The 16,323-nt window shown below is 45.7% G+C and overlaps 1 long non-coding RNA gene and 1 other non-coding gene across 2 annotated transcripts; one reads left to right on the forward strand and one right to left on the reverse strand.

Moving 5' to 3' along the window:
* Positions 1 to 4,338: 4,338 nt before the first annotated feature.
* On the reverse strand, positions 4,339 to 8,364 carry LOC143685805 (uncharacterized). The gene is made up of 3 exons (XR_013176746.1): positions 8,154 to 8,364; positions 7,326 to 7,424; positions 4,339 to 4,604 (listed from the first exon to the last, which is right to left on the reverse strand). It is a non-coding gene; the product is annotated as an uncharacterized LOC143685805 (long non-coding RNA).
* Positions 8,365 to 15,703: 7,339 nt separating this feature from the next.
* Positions 15,704 to 15,774, forward strand: TRNAD-GUC (transfer RNA aspartic acid (anticodon GUC)). The gene has a single exon. It is a non-coding gene; the product is annotated as a tRNA-Asp (tRNA).
* Positions 15,775 to 16,323: the final 549 nt, after the last annotated feature.

The raw sequence follows: 16,323 nt of genomic DNA on the forward strand, positions 1-16,323 counted from the left end.
TGAATGGGTCTTAATCCTCTTACTAGAGTCTTTTGTAAGAGAATGAAATTTAGACAGAGAAAGGGAGAGAGAAAGCCATGGAAGCAAGAAGTTGAAATAAATGGAACCCTGAAGAAAAGGGAGAGACCAGCAGATGCTGCCACATATATGCCTTGCCATGTGGCAGAGAAGCCAAGGATCTCTGGCAGCTGGATTTTAGGAAGAAAGCATTGCCTTGATTATGCCTTGATGGTAGACATTCTTACAGCTTCAAACTGTAAGCTAATAAATTCCCAGTTTAAGCCAAGCTTAACAAGAATTTATGGTATCTGCTTTCAGCAGCCTAGAAACTAAAATGAATGGAGACAGGAAGAAATGCAAACAAGGAGATGGGGGGCAGAGCACTTGTCACACGTGCATATGGATTATAAATCAATCACCATAGTATCATTTGCATTTTCACTGTTATCATTTTATTGGCACAGTCTTAAGAAAAACACCCTGTACATTTTTTACCAGTCTGCTTTGCCCCAGAAATTTATGTGCAAATGTGTACTGACCAGAGGCAAGTAGCAAAGTGGTCAAAGGTATGGGCTCATCCATGGCTAGCGCACTTGCATGGATCGTGGGGTCCCACAGATCATTCCAGCAGCTAAGCAGAAGGAGATACTACTGCACGAAGCAAGCCTCTCGCCCTTGGTATTGGTCCCTGGCACAAACTCAGAAGAGGTGTAGCTCAAGCGAGCATCCTGAGGAGTGATGCAAAGGGAAAATTCATGTGTCATCCCAAGGCAAGAATGAGGCAGGACTGATTATTCTGCAGAAGACTTCATGAGCAAGTGGCTGGAACAAATACAGATAAAAGACAAAGGGGCAAATACTCCATGATCTTGGCTGGACTTAATTCCTCACTATTCTTATTCACACTGAGGGACTTATTTCTCTTCCTTACTCCTCTTCTTTCTCCTCTTTCTTCTTTTTCTCCTCCACTTATTCCTACTCCTCCTTCTCCTTTCCTTTCCTCCCCCCGCCCCCGATCTCTTGAGTCTATTTTTTTGGTTATTGTTTTTTATCTTTTTCTCTTACTAGAGAAGTTGTAGGATTATAGATAATTGTGCAGAAAACACAGAACCCCATATGCCTGCCCCTACTATTAATATCTTGCATTAATGTAGTACATGTGTCACAACAGATGAATGAATATTTTTATAATTGCACCCACGGTTTACATTAGGGTTCACTGTTTTGTACAGTACTGTGGTTTTTTTAACAACAACAAAAAATTTATTCTAGTAACATATGTACAACCTTATGGTTTCCAGTTTATCATATTCAAATATATAATTAAGTGGTGTTAGTCACATGTGCAGTCGTGGGTCTGTTTTTGCCCATATTGCTTCCTCTGGCTGAGGTACCATTCCCACTCTCTAAGTACTCTAATTCTACCTGAATTCCAAAGCTCATCTCAAGTGTGATCTCCTTCAGGAGGCTTTCTCATAGGAGAAAAGCCTTATTATAAAAATCCCATTTTATGACCATTAGGGCATTTTCTTGGACTACGCTTTGTATACATATCACTCTTTGTATATATACATTCCTTAAAGGCAGGAGTCGTGTTCAGTTTATCCTGATACATCTGGAGTGAATAGAACAGTACCCTGAGCATGGGACAGAATAGGCCTTCCCCAAATATTAATACGTTAATGAGAACGTGGAGGTACAGTCACGCAAATAGAAACACTGCCTAAAAGTATCATTTGCATATACTTTTCCAACTTTTCTAAAACTGAAGTCATTTTATCTCCCAAATCCTTGTTCCCTTTTAGAATTGGAGACACCACCACCTACCCAGGTAAAATCCCAGGAGGCATCCTCAACTCTTTCCATCTCTTCTGCCTTCATATTCAATCAATTCCCAAGACTGCGCCTGATTTTACCCTCTAAATATTTCCTTAATCTATCTTTCGTCCCCACTAGTACCACCCTAGCTCAGAACTTCTTTCTCCTAGATTATTACCTCCACCTCCTCATTGGTTTCACCAGCTCCAAGCTTGCAGCCCTCCAATTCGCAGAGCACATTGTCCCAGAGCATCCAGTCTAAAATTGTTATGGTTTTACCTATACCCTATTTTAAATTATTACGAACGTTTCTCTTATTTATGGAGTAATATCCAAACTCTTTAATCCAGCTTGGAAGGCTGTTTGCTATCTGGCCTCCATCTACTCTGACCAGCTTTATCTCTTGCCGCTCCTTGCTTTGCTCCTTGCAGTGAAACCAATAGTCTACTGTTTGCCTTTCCCTCCAGTTCTTGTAACTGCGGCTGCAGCCAAGTGGACCCTCTCTGCTGTTCCCCTGACTCTTCACCTAGACAACTCCCACATGTCCTTCAAGACTTAGCATGAGCCATGGCCTCCAGGAACTCTCCCCCTCCCCTCAGCTGAGTCACCCTCTCTTCTGTCCTCCCTGAGCATCCCTGTCACCTCTCTGCTAGCATTTACCACATCATATTGCAATAGCCTGTTTTCATATCCATCTCTCCCATGAGACTGAGTCTTCCATGAAGGTGAGGTCAGTCTCTTATTTGTATTCACAGCCCAGTTCCTTCCAGAGTGAAGAGTAGCAACTCCCTGTGGCATTTTTTGTTTTAATCACAGCTGTGAATGCCATCGAGCTAATATGAAGCTGCCATTTTGGTGGTAAGGTGTATTTCTTTACCACTAACCCCCCTGTTCCTTTAAAAGATTCAGAAGGAAAACATGATGCTCCAAGATGCATCAGGGCTCTTGCCTGGCTGGTACTTGTCACTGTGTCTGTTTGTCCTGCCTTGTGGGAAGGGCTGATAGAAAAACATCGACTCCTGGGCACACAGGCCTGAGGGCTCCCATTGTGAGATGACTTTAGCAAAGCATCCTTATTTTAACCATATTCAAAACTTAGGTGTGTTGAGAATTAGGAAAGTAGTAATAATAATAATAAGCCACAAGGAGATTTCCTCTAATTGAGGAGTTTTTTAACCTTCTAAAAACTGGAAGTCAACAAAAGGTTGCTATGAGTTCTTACCCATTGCCTGGAAACAACAATTTCAGCAGTGTGCTCTAACAATTTAAAGATTTCCAGAGAAAATAGCAATTATTAAGTCTTAAAATGCCAGCAGGATGGGCCTTCAGCTCGCACCTTTCATGGGGAATCAATTTCAATGCAGGTTATGACTTTCCACCTGCGGTTATTAATCAGTATTGTGACCAAATCAAACAAGAAAGCGTTTCCCAAAACGGAGGCTGACATGCTTTTGAATTTTGGCCTGAGTCTCTTTTGTCTCACTCTCTGGGTCTCTCTTGACCCAAATGGTTGCTTTGGTGACCACTCTGTCTTCTGCCCTCATCCCAGCTGTCGGAAATAAGGCAGAAGTATCGGATGAAAGGCGTGTGGGAGGAGAAAAGCAGATTCTGGAGAAACTGAGGAAGAGCAAGACACCGTGGCTCTGAGTCTGGAGGAAATCAGGCCAGAGTTGTCTTTCTGTGCTCAAATCAGGATCAGAGTTATTATTTATAATATCATTCAGCTAGATTTTAAATGAAGCTAAACCAAAGCCTGGTTCATTTACAAACGACAATGTTTCTAAGGGGGAAAATACATTCTGAGTTCCAAACAACAAGGTTATAAATGAAAATTTGGAAAGCAGTCTATCCTTAAATAGGAAGGTAAGTGTACTTTTATTAGTAAGCTGTAAGATTTAATTCAATGTTCTTAGCAGCTTTCTCAACATTTGTTTCTTACTGAGCATGTCATTAGCCCACATATCACAAATGTTCCCCCATAAGAACTGTTACTGAGTCTGTCATTTTCCTTCATAATCACCTTTGTGTAATAGATTTTTGAGATCAAAATTTTTAGGACTTTACTTTTGAGCCTGTTAAATCTTCAATCCATTGTTAACAATCTTTAAGATGCTTCTAAATTTTGATTGGTGAAGTTGTCAGAATTAGTTACCTCTCGCATGACTAACCCCCAAAACATATCATGAGCATTTCTTTTATGATCTCATCTAATTTATGGGTTAAAATGTTGAACAGGACCATGGCAAACTAGAATCTAAGTGATAGCTCCCTGGAGATTTCCCTCTTGTTTTACAGTGATCCCTTATTGAGCAGCTTGAAATCTTCTTGAGATATAACCACCTTAGTTACAAGGCAGATCCTTCTATCTTCTGATGCCATCTGCCATGGGCACTGCCTAGTTTTCATGTCAGACCATGAGGTGCAAGCAGAAGGCTAGTTAATCCTTCCCTCACGCTCTTTAATCAAAGACTCAAAAGGTCTATTTAAAATTAGCACCTGCTTGATTTACATCTCATGAAAATATTTATTTTGAAATATTAAATGACAGTGCAGGGAACCAAAATTTATATTTTCTACATTGAGAACAAATTACAAAACACAAACACACAAGAGAAATGCTGCTGAAGTGCCAAAGTCTCATTCCTCAAACTGGTGCATAGGAGACGAGTTCCAGTAGTGAGGGGTCCAATTTCTTTCCCCTCCCAGGGAACACTGTGGGGCAGGGCTAAGCAGCTCGGAGTCATCTTTCGATACAGTGGATTCAACCCTGGTGATCAAACCTTGTTCTGGGAAAGAAAGAACACTCCATGCTGCATGCAGATAAGCCTTCTAGAACTTGCAACAAACAGGGTAAAATCGGTGAGGCTCCTGGGCTGAGCTGTTAGCAGACGTGACTCTTCCCAAGGGCACTGTGTGATCGTGACTTGTCTCTTACCGCAGCACCCAGCTGTCCACACCGTTGGTGGCACCCACGGTGGTGATGGTGGGAGGGCAATACCCGCAGTCACCTACCAGTCCAAGAAGCCCCCGAAGTTATTTTATAAAGAAACCTAAAGACGATGGGGGCTGTTGAGCTGAAGGGGAACTTACTAGAAAAGAAAGCAAAGGATACCAATAGCCAAAAGGTAGCCAAACCACAGCCTGCAAGGGAAGGCACCATTAGCCCACTTCTACCCGGAGGAAACTGGGGCACAAAGGAGTTAAGTCACAGGGTCACAGCCAGAGGACTGGCAAATAGCAGAAACGGATTTTGAACCAGGCGATCTGGCTGCAAACCCCACGGGCGGATTTCTGCAGCCTCCCAGAGGGCAGTGAGGCAGGCGGGACCGAGCGCACAGCCTCATGCCAAGATCCCAGCCCTCCTTTGAGAAGTGCTGAGGAAAGGCTGCTGGAGAGCAGCTTGTTCCCAAGCTGATGGCAAAGTCCTTGAACAAGGGCTGTGCCACTTTCGTCCCTGTCTCCCCTGGACCCCACTCCCACCCTAAAACTTGGCATTGTCGTGGACCTCTGCCCCACCTACTACCTCCCCCCGGAGCAATTTGTTTTCAGTTATGCTGCACATACTCATCTCTCCTTCGTTGTTCCATAAGGGGGGGAGGGGGAAAATTGGGTCTGGGGGAGTGGGGAAAGCATTCCTTTTCCACCTCCTGCCACCTTTTCATCTCCACTAAAAGCACCTGCTCCAGGGGTCATATTCTACTGGGTAAGGGATGGGGGTGGAGCCAGAGGAGGGGGAGGGGAGGAGCAAGGGGCGAGGAGATGGGGAGAAGGAGGAAGAGGAGGAGGAAGGAAAGGGGAAAGAGGAAGGAGCGGAGGAGGGGAGAGGGACAGCGGAGGAGAAGGAGGGGGTAGGGGAGGAAGAAGTTGCCTCCTCAAAGGATGATCCTTTTCCCATGGAAATGCACTGTGGCTGGTGCCCATTAGCATCCTCATGCATAATAAGTGCTCAGCCTATTGTCATGCAGATTAATTCAGATGACAACACTCTCTCCTGGACAACCCTGCCCCGGCACTGGGAAGTTTCTCACACTGCCTCAGCCAATGCTACCCGGCCTCTCCACCGTCTTTCATTCTTTCCCCAGCTCGCTCCCGCAAAGTTTATTGTCAGCTGTGCCCCCCTCACGCCCCAGCTGCTGTTGGCCACTTTTCATCCTGGAGCCACTGACATCATCTAGATAAACAAATTAAAACATAAAAAAGAATAATAAAAATTAGAGGAGAATTCACCTGCCGCAACAAAACTGCAAAAGGAGGTTTTGATTAGACAGAGGAATTCTTTCCAGGCCCCTCCTCTTCCTTTTCCCCGTGTGGCAAGAGTACCCAAGTAGCGTCTCTCCTTTCCCCAGCGAGTGGCATTCCCAACTGGCCATCGAGGGCCTGATAAGATGGACGTTAGAGAGGGTGACTCATGTTGCCATTTTGGGACCTGCCACCCTTGACTCCTGGCCGCTGACCCAGCGTTCCCACGTGGCCGCACCAGCAGGCTTAGGGCCAGCCACCTGCGGAGGCCAGTTCTTGGGCAACTCCAGCCCAACAGGGGTGGCTGCAGAGGAAGCCACGGAGACTCCACCTCGGTCACGCTGTGTGTAGGACTCTGCCATCCAGCTCCCGATCCCGGATGTCCAGTCATCATGTCCCCAACGCTCCCCAGCCCCTGGTCCCTGTAGCCCAAAGTGAGGGGCCAGCCCCTCTAACTGATCCAGAACGACGTCTGTCGTGTACACTGTGCAGAAGTTTGACCAACAGCACACATCTGAAGTCCAGAGACCAAGGTCACATCCTGACTTTGCCGCTTTTCTAGGTGTGTGGTCCTGGGCAGGTAACTCACCCTCTGCATGCCTCAGTTTACTCAGTGATCAACGTGGGTGACGACTGTGCTTACTCTGTAGGGTGTCATAATGATTAAACACGTCATCCAAGTAAGGCGCCGAAAGCAATGCCTGGCTAACAAATGTTGGCTAGTATCATGAATTCTTTTTCTGGATCCTGCCTTCCCTTGGCATCTCTGGCTATCTAGTTCCTTTCTAATTCTGCTGAGCTAGTTTCTTGACTTATTGCTGCCAGCCCTCCAGGCAGCGGTGTCCCAGTCTCCATTGCAGTCCCAAAGCCTTTGAGACAAAAGATGCATAATGATGTGTAGCATTGTTAACACCGTAGCTTTGGCCCAGGGGCCACCCGTGCCCTCTGGTGGTCCGGACAGTTCTACGGTACATCTCTGTAGATGGGGGAAGGAAACGACCCGGCGGGGACGGGCATCCTGGAAATCAGCTTTAGCTTAAACATTATCCCACCAACAGGCAGGCTTTGTAGCCAGACACAAATTGTATGTAAATTATATGCAAATCTGAATGTAAATACTTTGGGCCCAGGGAGAAAGTTCTTGAGGAGACATTCCGTTCCCTTCATTCCCACTTTCCTAGCGGCAATTTTGTTTTATGATTGGTTGGCTTGGAATTAATTCTAAAGATGCAAAGGTGCAAGGCCTTCCCAAAAGGAGTTCATCTTACCTGCTTGTCGTGGGTCGGTGGAGATAGAAGAGGCCTCAGGAAGAGAACATTACGCAGCTCACCCTTCCCAAGGAAGGGAGTTCTCTGTCAACTGTAACGCTGGGAAAGATACAGTAAACACTGACAGCAGCTGACAAAGCCAAAGCCATACTGGGCTGCAGGGCGGGTGGTGGTGGGTGTGGACATGGGGTCTGGGGTCTGGGGTCTGGGGGCATGAGCAAGTGGAGTCTGTCAGCCTTAACCTGGGGGGCGGGGGGCTTGTCCACAGCCCTCACCTTACATTCCCCAACCCCAGGGCTTGCTCACACTTTTTATTTCTTTAGCCAAATTTAAAGGAAAGCAGAAACTAACTTAATTGGGGGTAAGGGGAGAAGGCAAGAAATGGAAAGGGGAAAAGAGAAAACATGACCACTCTACTTATCCATTCAGTCATCCATTCATTTATTCAACAATACTTTCAGCCATTGCATAAGGCATTTCATCTAAGCTGCTCAGGTAGGCATTCCACCCGGGAGGAATCTCAGACTCAGAGAGGGGAGGACCTTACTCTAGGCTGAGCACTCAAGACAGTTGGCAGAAGAAAATCCTATAGTCAGACTGGTTTCATCATAAATTCATGATCCCCCCTCACCTGGGCCCTCAGAAATGCCAGAGATCCGGTGTCTGTTTAGTAAGCTTGCCACCCCACTCTAATGCAGGGCTGTTTCGTCCCTCTGCTCTCCTCCAGCCTCCTCCTTCTGCCCCTCACTCCAGGGTAGTGATTGCACCTCCTGGAACTCTATAGGGAAGACAGAAGCCCCCTACCCATCGCCAAATCCACAAACTTACCCAGGCCTTGCCCACCCTTTCCTCCTTCTTGCCTTCTCCATTGCTCTGGACACTTTCCAGGGAATTTGCTCCTTCTGGGACACCTTCACATTCCATTTTACTCCTTGAGCCTGCTCTTCAGCATTCAACAGCAGGCTGACAAAGACGTTAAATAGATTCCCTCCGTTATGCACTTAGAACAGTGCCTGCTACATGTCCAGTGTGCCCAAGAGTTAAAGCTGATCTGCTCGCAGCTATCAGGGGCAGGTATCCAAAAATAGAAAAATAGTGAGATCACTTCCTTTGTCCCAGAGCAGAGCTCTTCAGGAGAAATTTCTGTGAGAACTGAAATGTTCTTTACCTGTGTGGTCCAGGATGGCAGCTGCCATACGTGAGGCTCTCGAGCAGCTGAAATGCGGCCAGTGCAACTGAGAAGCTGAATTTCTTATTTTATTTCATTTCATTTCTTAACTTAGCCACGTGTCATCCTGATTCTCAGCTTGGCCCACAGCACAGACCAGGCCCAATCCATCCACCGCACACCTCAGGGGGGGGTGGGGGGGGTGGGGGGGTGGGGGGGGGGGGGGGTGGGGATGTTCCCAAACTTGGAATGGGGCGGGGCAAAGGGGCTGGAGAGCCAGGAGCCCAGGGACCCCTGTGAGGGAAGGAATCTGCCATCCTTCTGTCTACCCGTCTGTCCGCCCATCAGGCCGTCTGTCCGTCAGGCAAGGGTATTCAGAGTCGAGGCCTGCTCTTGCAGCCCACCCGCGTGGCTCCCCCCCCCCTCCCCCGGGCCCGCTGCCTCGTCCTTTCAAAGCCCCAACATCTCCTAGTCCCTGCGTCACAGCCTTCCCAGCTCCTCCACCTTCCCCTTTCTGGGCGCGATGGAAACAGCGCGACTGTGCTGGAATTCCAGCGTTTCCCTCCACCAGCGCTGTGCCCGCAGGCAAGTCCCTCCACGTGGCAGCTTCCGCCTCTGAGCCTTGTTCTCTGCCTGCTGTCAGATGCCTGCTAACGGTGAATGGCCAACCAAGAAGTCACACGCTTCATGGCAACTTCTCGCACATCTTCAGGACCTGATGGAGTGGATCTCCATAGGGGAATCTCAGAACGATGCTGAGCAGTGGAAGGAAGGCCTCTGGCCTGTCCCTGTACACACAAAACCTGCCTTCATCCCGGCACTCTTGCTTGCGATTGGAAAACAGCCTGTTCGGTCTGAGCCCCACCGGGCAGGTTTCTGATGGGATAGGAAACATATGGGGGGATGTCTGAGCCAGACTGTGTGTGCTCATACAATTCATTGCCTCAAAATTGCTTGCGCCGGTCTGCAACAAGGAAAAGCTAATTCCAGGAGTCGCCTACATCACCGTCATCCAAACACCAGATCTCTAAAGTACTTGCATATCTAACATGCCATTTAAAACCCACTCTAAGGTTCTTCCGTGTCTAATACGCCATTCGTCCTTTTCCGATGCCCCTACACACTCATTCCCTACCCTCCCAGGTTTCTCTCCACATTTCAGTTTCTCTCCCCATGTTGTTCTTTTTCTCCTGCCCTTTCTTTTCCTTCCTTCCTCCTTACCTCTATCCCTAGTTGTGCTGGTTTGAAAGGAAGTATGCCCCCGAAGAAAAGCCATGTTTTAATGTAAATCCCATTTCATGAAGGTAGAATAATCTCTAGTCAATACTGTATGTTTGAAACTGTAATGAGATCATCTCCCTGGATGATGTGATTTAGTCAAGAATGGTTGTTAAACTGGATTAGAGGATGACATGTCTCCACCCATTTGGGTGGGTCTTGATTGGTTTATTGGAGTCCTACAAAAGAGGAAATATTTTGGAGAATGAGGGATTCAGAGAAAGCAGAACGATGTAGCCATGAGATGCAGAGAGTCCAGGAGCCAGCAACCTTTGGAGATGAAGAAGGAAAATGCCTCCCGGGGAGCTTCATGAAACCTAGAAGCCAGGAGAGAAAACTAGCCTATGACGATGCCATGTTCGCCATGTGCGCTTCCAGCTGAGAGAGAAGCTGTGACTGTGGTCGCCACATGCCTTCTCACTTGAGAGAGGAACCCTGAACTTCATCGGCCTTCTTGAATCAAGGTATCTTTCCCTGGATGCCTGTGACTGGACATTTCTATAGACTTGTTTTAATTGACATTTTCTCGACCTTAGACTGTAAATTTGCAACTCATTAAATTCTCCCTTTTAAAAGCCATTCCGTTTCTGGTATATTGCATTCCAGCAGCTAGCAAACTAGAACACTAGTAGATTCTCTCATGGAAATAGATTGGAAGTGTGGGAAGAAATCCAAGGACTGGGTAGAGAGAGTTATTTTGTGGGGAGGGAAGAAGCCAGACGGACCTCTCTCTCTTTCTAGTAGGGGCTCTCCCGGCTTATGTTCATGGCTTCACTGGACTCAATGATGCACTTCCAAGGAGCAGCCTTTCTCCTCCTCCAGAAGCGTGGTGCCCAAGGAAAGAAACATGGGTCTTGGATGCATTTCCAAAAGCCATCCCATCACTCACACATGATTTTCCACTGTCTCCCGCTTTCTTCTACTCTCCCCCACTGCCCATTTCGCAGGTGGGGGAGTGCAGATGGGTGCCTGCGTCTCCTATCTGCCCCTACAGCCCCACCAGGAGAACACCCAATCCCATGGAAATGTTACCACAAAGGGAAAGAAAGGAACAGCAGGATTTAGCCCATTTCTTTCACACTTGTTGCCTGGTTCTCATTTAGCCCAGTCTCAGATTTCCAATGGCCCCAGTGCTTGCTTTCTTTGAGGGCCTGAGACTGTGGGACAGTGTGCATTTTCATAGATGTGCCCTTGTCCATCAACAAAGACGAATGGTTGGACCTTCTGGCTGCCTTCCATATGACTTCATTTGCAAAGTCCAGGAAAAAGGACTGAGCGTCGCAACCCATCCCCTTATCAGTGTGGGGATGGGCCGGGAAGGCTAACTGGGCAGAACGAGGAGAGACCCCTGGGAAGGCGGCTGTCCCATCAGATGACTCCTGCTTTTGATTTCACTTCCCACACAATGCATCTCACCACGCCTGCCAATCGCCCCGGCAGGGTAGCGAGGGGGCGGACGGTGGGGGCAAGAGAAGTAAGAGCATTGCTCAGGCTGCCAGCCCTTGGCCCATCCTCCTCTGCCCGAGCGTGGTTCTGCTCCTCTGCCCTCATAATTCCCTTCCCCGAGGTGGCACGGCGTGAAAGAACGGGGCATGCTTCCTCATGGTTCCCCTCTCCCTCCCATGTCAAGTGACATATGCATCAATCCCTCACCCTCAGCACAGTCTTGGCAGGTTATCCACCAGCATCTGTTGCCCGAGGCCTGCCACATCCCGGCTGCCCCTGCATCACAGGACAGGGCTGCTAGGGAAAGCTCCTCCCCTCCTCCCCCCTTCTGCCAGCTCGCAGCTTGGGGTCCCAGGGTCCAGCCCTCTCGCGTCAAACTAGCACCGAACAGGCCAAGAGGCGGGGGCAGTTCGGAGCGTCTCACCAGGGACGTGTCCTCCCCAGCCCCCACCAAAACGACGCCCGGGTGACCTCCTCGACAACATCAGCAATTTGTCTTGGAGAAGCGCCATACCTACAGCAAACACAGGAAGGATTAGAACACAACATATGCTGCACAGTAACAGGAACATGCTAGGTCCTTCCTGAGGCTGAAGGATCACTGAGGGGGAGGAGAGAGAGACAGAGAGAAAGCAAGAAGGATGGACGCCGGAGAAGGGCATTCCCTTACTCAGCCAGTATTACAAGAAAATGGAGGCCTCAGAACCGGGTGTGCTGAGGTCAAACCTATATGGGCTTTGAGTCGCAACTGTTTTCAACCCCGCTGGTGACAGATGTGGACTGTCGCCAAGTCAACCACAGAATGGGATCAAAGGAAGTTGAAAAACAACAACAACTGGGGCTCTGAGGCTGAAGTTTTTTGGCTGCCCTTAGAACGTTAGCCCAGTGGACCTGATCAGGAAGTAGAAGAAAGACAAGGAAAGGCTAAATTAAAAGGAGATTGAGGGAAAAAAATAAAGCTGCAGGACCTAATCTGATGCTTTGAAGATTTGGGGTATTCTTCACGGCAGCAAAGAAACCGAAAGCACTGACCCGGGTGGAGAGTGACGCCGGGAACCAAGGCTGATACTTAGGGAGGAAACCTCCTCACCTTTGAGCAAGGAAAACAATGTCGAGTAATAATTAGTGCATTTGAAAGGTGAAAGGGACTGTACAGGGTTAGGTTTCAGAATATGGCTTTGAAGCCATATTAGTTACGTTAAAATTCAGGTTCTGCCATTTCATAGCTGTGTGACCCTGGGAAAGTAACCTAACTTCTCTGGGTTTCATTTTCTCATTGATTCATAGGGTGACAATAGCATCTGTCACCCTTAAGCATTAATACTTAATGCTTAAGAATTAAGCATTCTTAAATTCTTAAGAATTTAAAGGATTCTTAAGGATTAAATGACAGACAAATATAACAGCATTTGGCAAAAGAAAAATTTCAATTAATGTTAGCTACTATTTTGATATTAATTTGTAAGAATAAATTTACATTTGTAGTATGTCTACTTCAAGGAAGAAAAAAATGAAAAGAACCATGTGTGTGTTGATGATTCTAGTTTCAAAGAGTCTCTTTCACGTGACAGTAATTTGCGAATGAAAATTACTTGCACAAATGTGTGCATTTCAAATTTCTCTTTCCTCACACCTAAATCCTGTCTCAGAACTCATCTGATGAAGGTTGAAGATTTGGCTAAAATAACAAAAATAACGGCTGCCAGAAAAAAAATATATAGCTCAAATAGGGTTAACAGATTGGCGAATATTTTCTAGCTGTGGCCACGTTATCATTTGCCCTTGAGCCAATGAAGAGAGTTTGAAAAGTCAAACACTATTTAATTATCCAACTGCCCTTTTCATCAATGGACTATCATCCCTTTTGACACCATTCTCCCAAATTGGCTTCTCAATACTCTTACAGTATAATCCAAAGATCTAGAATTCTTGGGTACCTGTCAGCCCAGCTCTGCAGGGATTGACTTCTTGGGCATGAGGCTGCAGCTGTGACGGAGCCCTGGGGGAAAGGGGATATGCCATCCTCACTAATTCCAGGACAAGGTCACCGCTTCCAGGAACAAATGTTCCCAGCTGTGGGACAGAGAGTTGGGGGCCCTGATGAGGGAAGAACTGTGTCCCACGTGGATGGAAGCGGTGATCACCCACTGGCTGCTCCTCTTGGAGGGGGCCCTGCAGGGAGGAAGTCCATGGCTCTTTACAGGAAAATCTCCAAGGCCGACTGTGTGCACCCACCAGCAACAATCACACTCCGCACAATCCCGGATCTCATGACTTGACAGAGATCTTTGTGATAGGGAGATGGGAGGAAGAATATATAAAAGAAACTCCTCATTTTAGAAAAAAAAAAATTAACCTGTTTAGTTGAATGAAGAAAGAGTGTTCTAGTATTTAGATATATTCAAATAAAGCAATGAAAAAAATCCCTGTGACAGGTCTGACATAAGTTTCATTTCATATCAGCAACAACTAACCCTGCTGAATTGGTGGTAGATTCTACAGCGCGCCACTGAGATGCATTATGAAACTATAAACCAGCATAAAGGTGGCTGTGATCGATTAGCAATGTCTGCCCTGGGTGCAGGAGGAAGTTGACAGTGATTGATTATCAACGCCTGCCGGGGATCCCGTGGCTGTGTCTCATGTGTGTCTTGGATATCATGAAATAAAATTCCTGATTTTTAATATGGCTTTTCCAAGGAATTGCTGAAAAGTTTCTTAAAATCATTGACCTCCATTTCTATTTTCTTAGTAAAACAGAAGGGAGAGGAGAAGGAAGAATGATTTCTTAGTAAAACAGAAGGGAGAGGAGAAGGAAGAATGAATGTTTTTAATGTTTGAATGAAGTGGTGTCTGTAGCCAGTTTTTATTTCTGCGTGTTAAGCAGGTATGTAGCCCTCCTATATAATCATTAGGTCAAGTCCCAGACAGTTAAGTGGAAGTTGATTTTTATGGCTGCGACAGATTTCATTTTTTCCATTCAATCAACAAATATTTATTAAATGCTGACTCTGTGCTAGACACTGCTAAGAATTAGAGATACAGGGATAAGGAAAACAGAAAAAACTTAAGGAATTTACATAAAAATATCAGTATCATTAGTGGTGATCTCTATCTCGTAAGACTTGGAAAATGGTGTTTTGTTTTGTTTTAATTTTTACTTTTATTTTTAACTTAAGTGGCACTGTATTGTAAAGCACTCTTTATAATGATCATTTACTTTTTTTTTAACAAAACCAATCAACATACAATATGAACATTCTTTTTTTCATCGCATAGTTGTATATCATCATGCTCATTTCTTAGAACATTTGCATCAATTCAGAAAAAGAAATAAAAAGAAAACAGAAAAAAATTCATACATACCATACCCCTTGCCCCTCCCTTTCATTGATTACTAGCATTTCAATCTACAAAATTTATTTGAACATTTGTTCCCCTTATTATTTATTTTTAATCCATATGTTTTACTCATCTGTCCATAAGGTAGATAAAAGAAGCATCAGATACAAGATTTTCACAATCACACAGTCACATTGCCATCACAAAAGCTATCAGATTTCATTTTTTACCTACCTCAAGTAATCATCAATAAAATTGATTACCCAGACACCTACCTACCCACAGGCATTCTTGCATTAGTACTTGATTCTGAAATCTTACATGAAAGACTGAGGTGTGTGACCTCACCGGGGCAGCTGGTAAATTCTCAGCAGGTTCTGCTAAAATATGGTTTGAAAAAACAAAAACAAAATAGTGGTAGTTTACATTGACTGAGATAGATCAAAATACTTCCCTTTATGTCCTGGACATTTCTCTCTTTCTGTTGGCCTTGGAAGCTCCTACTCCATCTTTAAAAGAGACGCTGCAGGAAGGGAGGAGACCATAACCCTGAACTACAGTCCATGGTTTCCTATACAAGGAAAATGAAGGAGAAAGGAACAACTCCAGAATCATGAATGAAGCCAAAGTTTGGAACTAAAGTGAGGCCATTGGGTCTTTTCTTGAAAATAAAGTTCCAAATGTATCTTGGTCTATATTTTAAGATTGGCTTTTGCTGTCCTGATAAAAGGGACAGATAAAGTTAGTGTTATACACGTCTCCCTTCTTCTTGTCTTGAATGCAGATGTGAGGCCAGAAATAAATAAATAGCTGCAGAAGCCATTCTGTGACCAAGAGGATGCCTCCGTTTGAAAAGCTATCAAATTAAACTAAAGAAGGAAATATAGAAAGAAGCATGGATTTGGGATCATCATTGAATGCTGAACTAGTTCTGCACTACCAACCTCCAGATTCCAATTTAACACTTTACGTTGTTTTGGTTTTGCTATTTGAAGATCAGAGCATTTCTAACTGATACAGCTGTTTACCTTACTACTACAATTTAGGTTTTTTATTTATAAGCATTGGATCTTTACTGATTTCCTCAGCTGGCCCTTATCAAAAAAGAATGTTAAAGATATAATTTCAAATTGTTGATGGAGATGCATGGGTAGTTCAGTGGTAGAATTTTCGCCTGTCATGCAGGAGACCTGGGTTCAATTCCCAGTCCATGCACTCCCCTCCCCCCAAAGAAAAACACAAGAAAAGCAAACAAATAAAAATTCAACAAATGGTGCTGCAATAACAGGATACTCACATGGAAAAATAATGAAATGTGACCCCGCCATACTGTATACCCCCCCCCAAAAAAATAATAATAATTGTTTAGGAGTCCTAGGGAAAAGAGTTTGTCATCCTGGCTGGCATAAATGGAGATTTAGAGATTAGGAGAGGAAGGCCTACGAGGAGAGGAAGGTCAGACTTTCAATCTGATTGGTTTCTCTACAATATTCTAGATGGTGAGAAAGCAGCCTTAGGCCATCAGCCCAGTCTTTCCAAACAGAACATTTTCCGGAGCCATGCCCTTGGTGTCAACACCTTTGAGACTTGAGTCAGAGAGAGAGCCCATCTGTACACACATCCTCCACCCACCTTCAGCTTACCCAGTAACCAAGGTAGAGCTGTGTCAGCCCCCGGCACCTGTGTTAATAATTTGGAAGGCACCAAGCCGGTGTTTCTCCAGGTGCAACTCCCAAGAACAACCATGCAAACTGCTGCGGCTTA

Source organism: Tamandua tetradactyla, chromosome 6 (assembly GCF_023851605.1).
Source record: "Tamandua tetradactyla isolate mTamTet1 chromosome 6, mTamTet1.pri, whole genome shotgun sequence".
In the NCBI taxonomy this organism is placed as follows: Eukaryota; Metazoa; Chordata; class Mammalia; order Pilosa; family Myrmecophagidae; genus Tamandua; species Tamandua tetradactyla.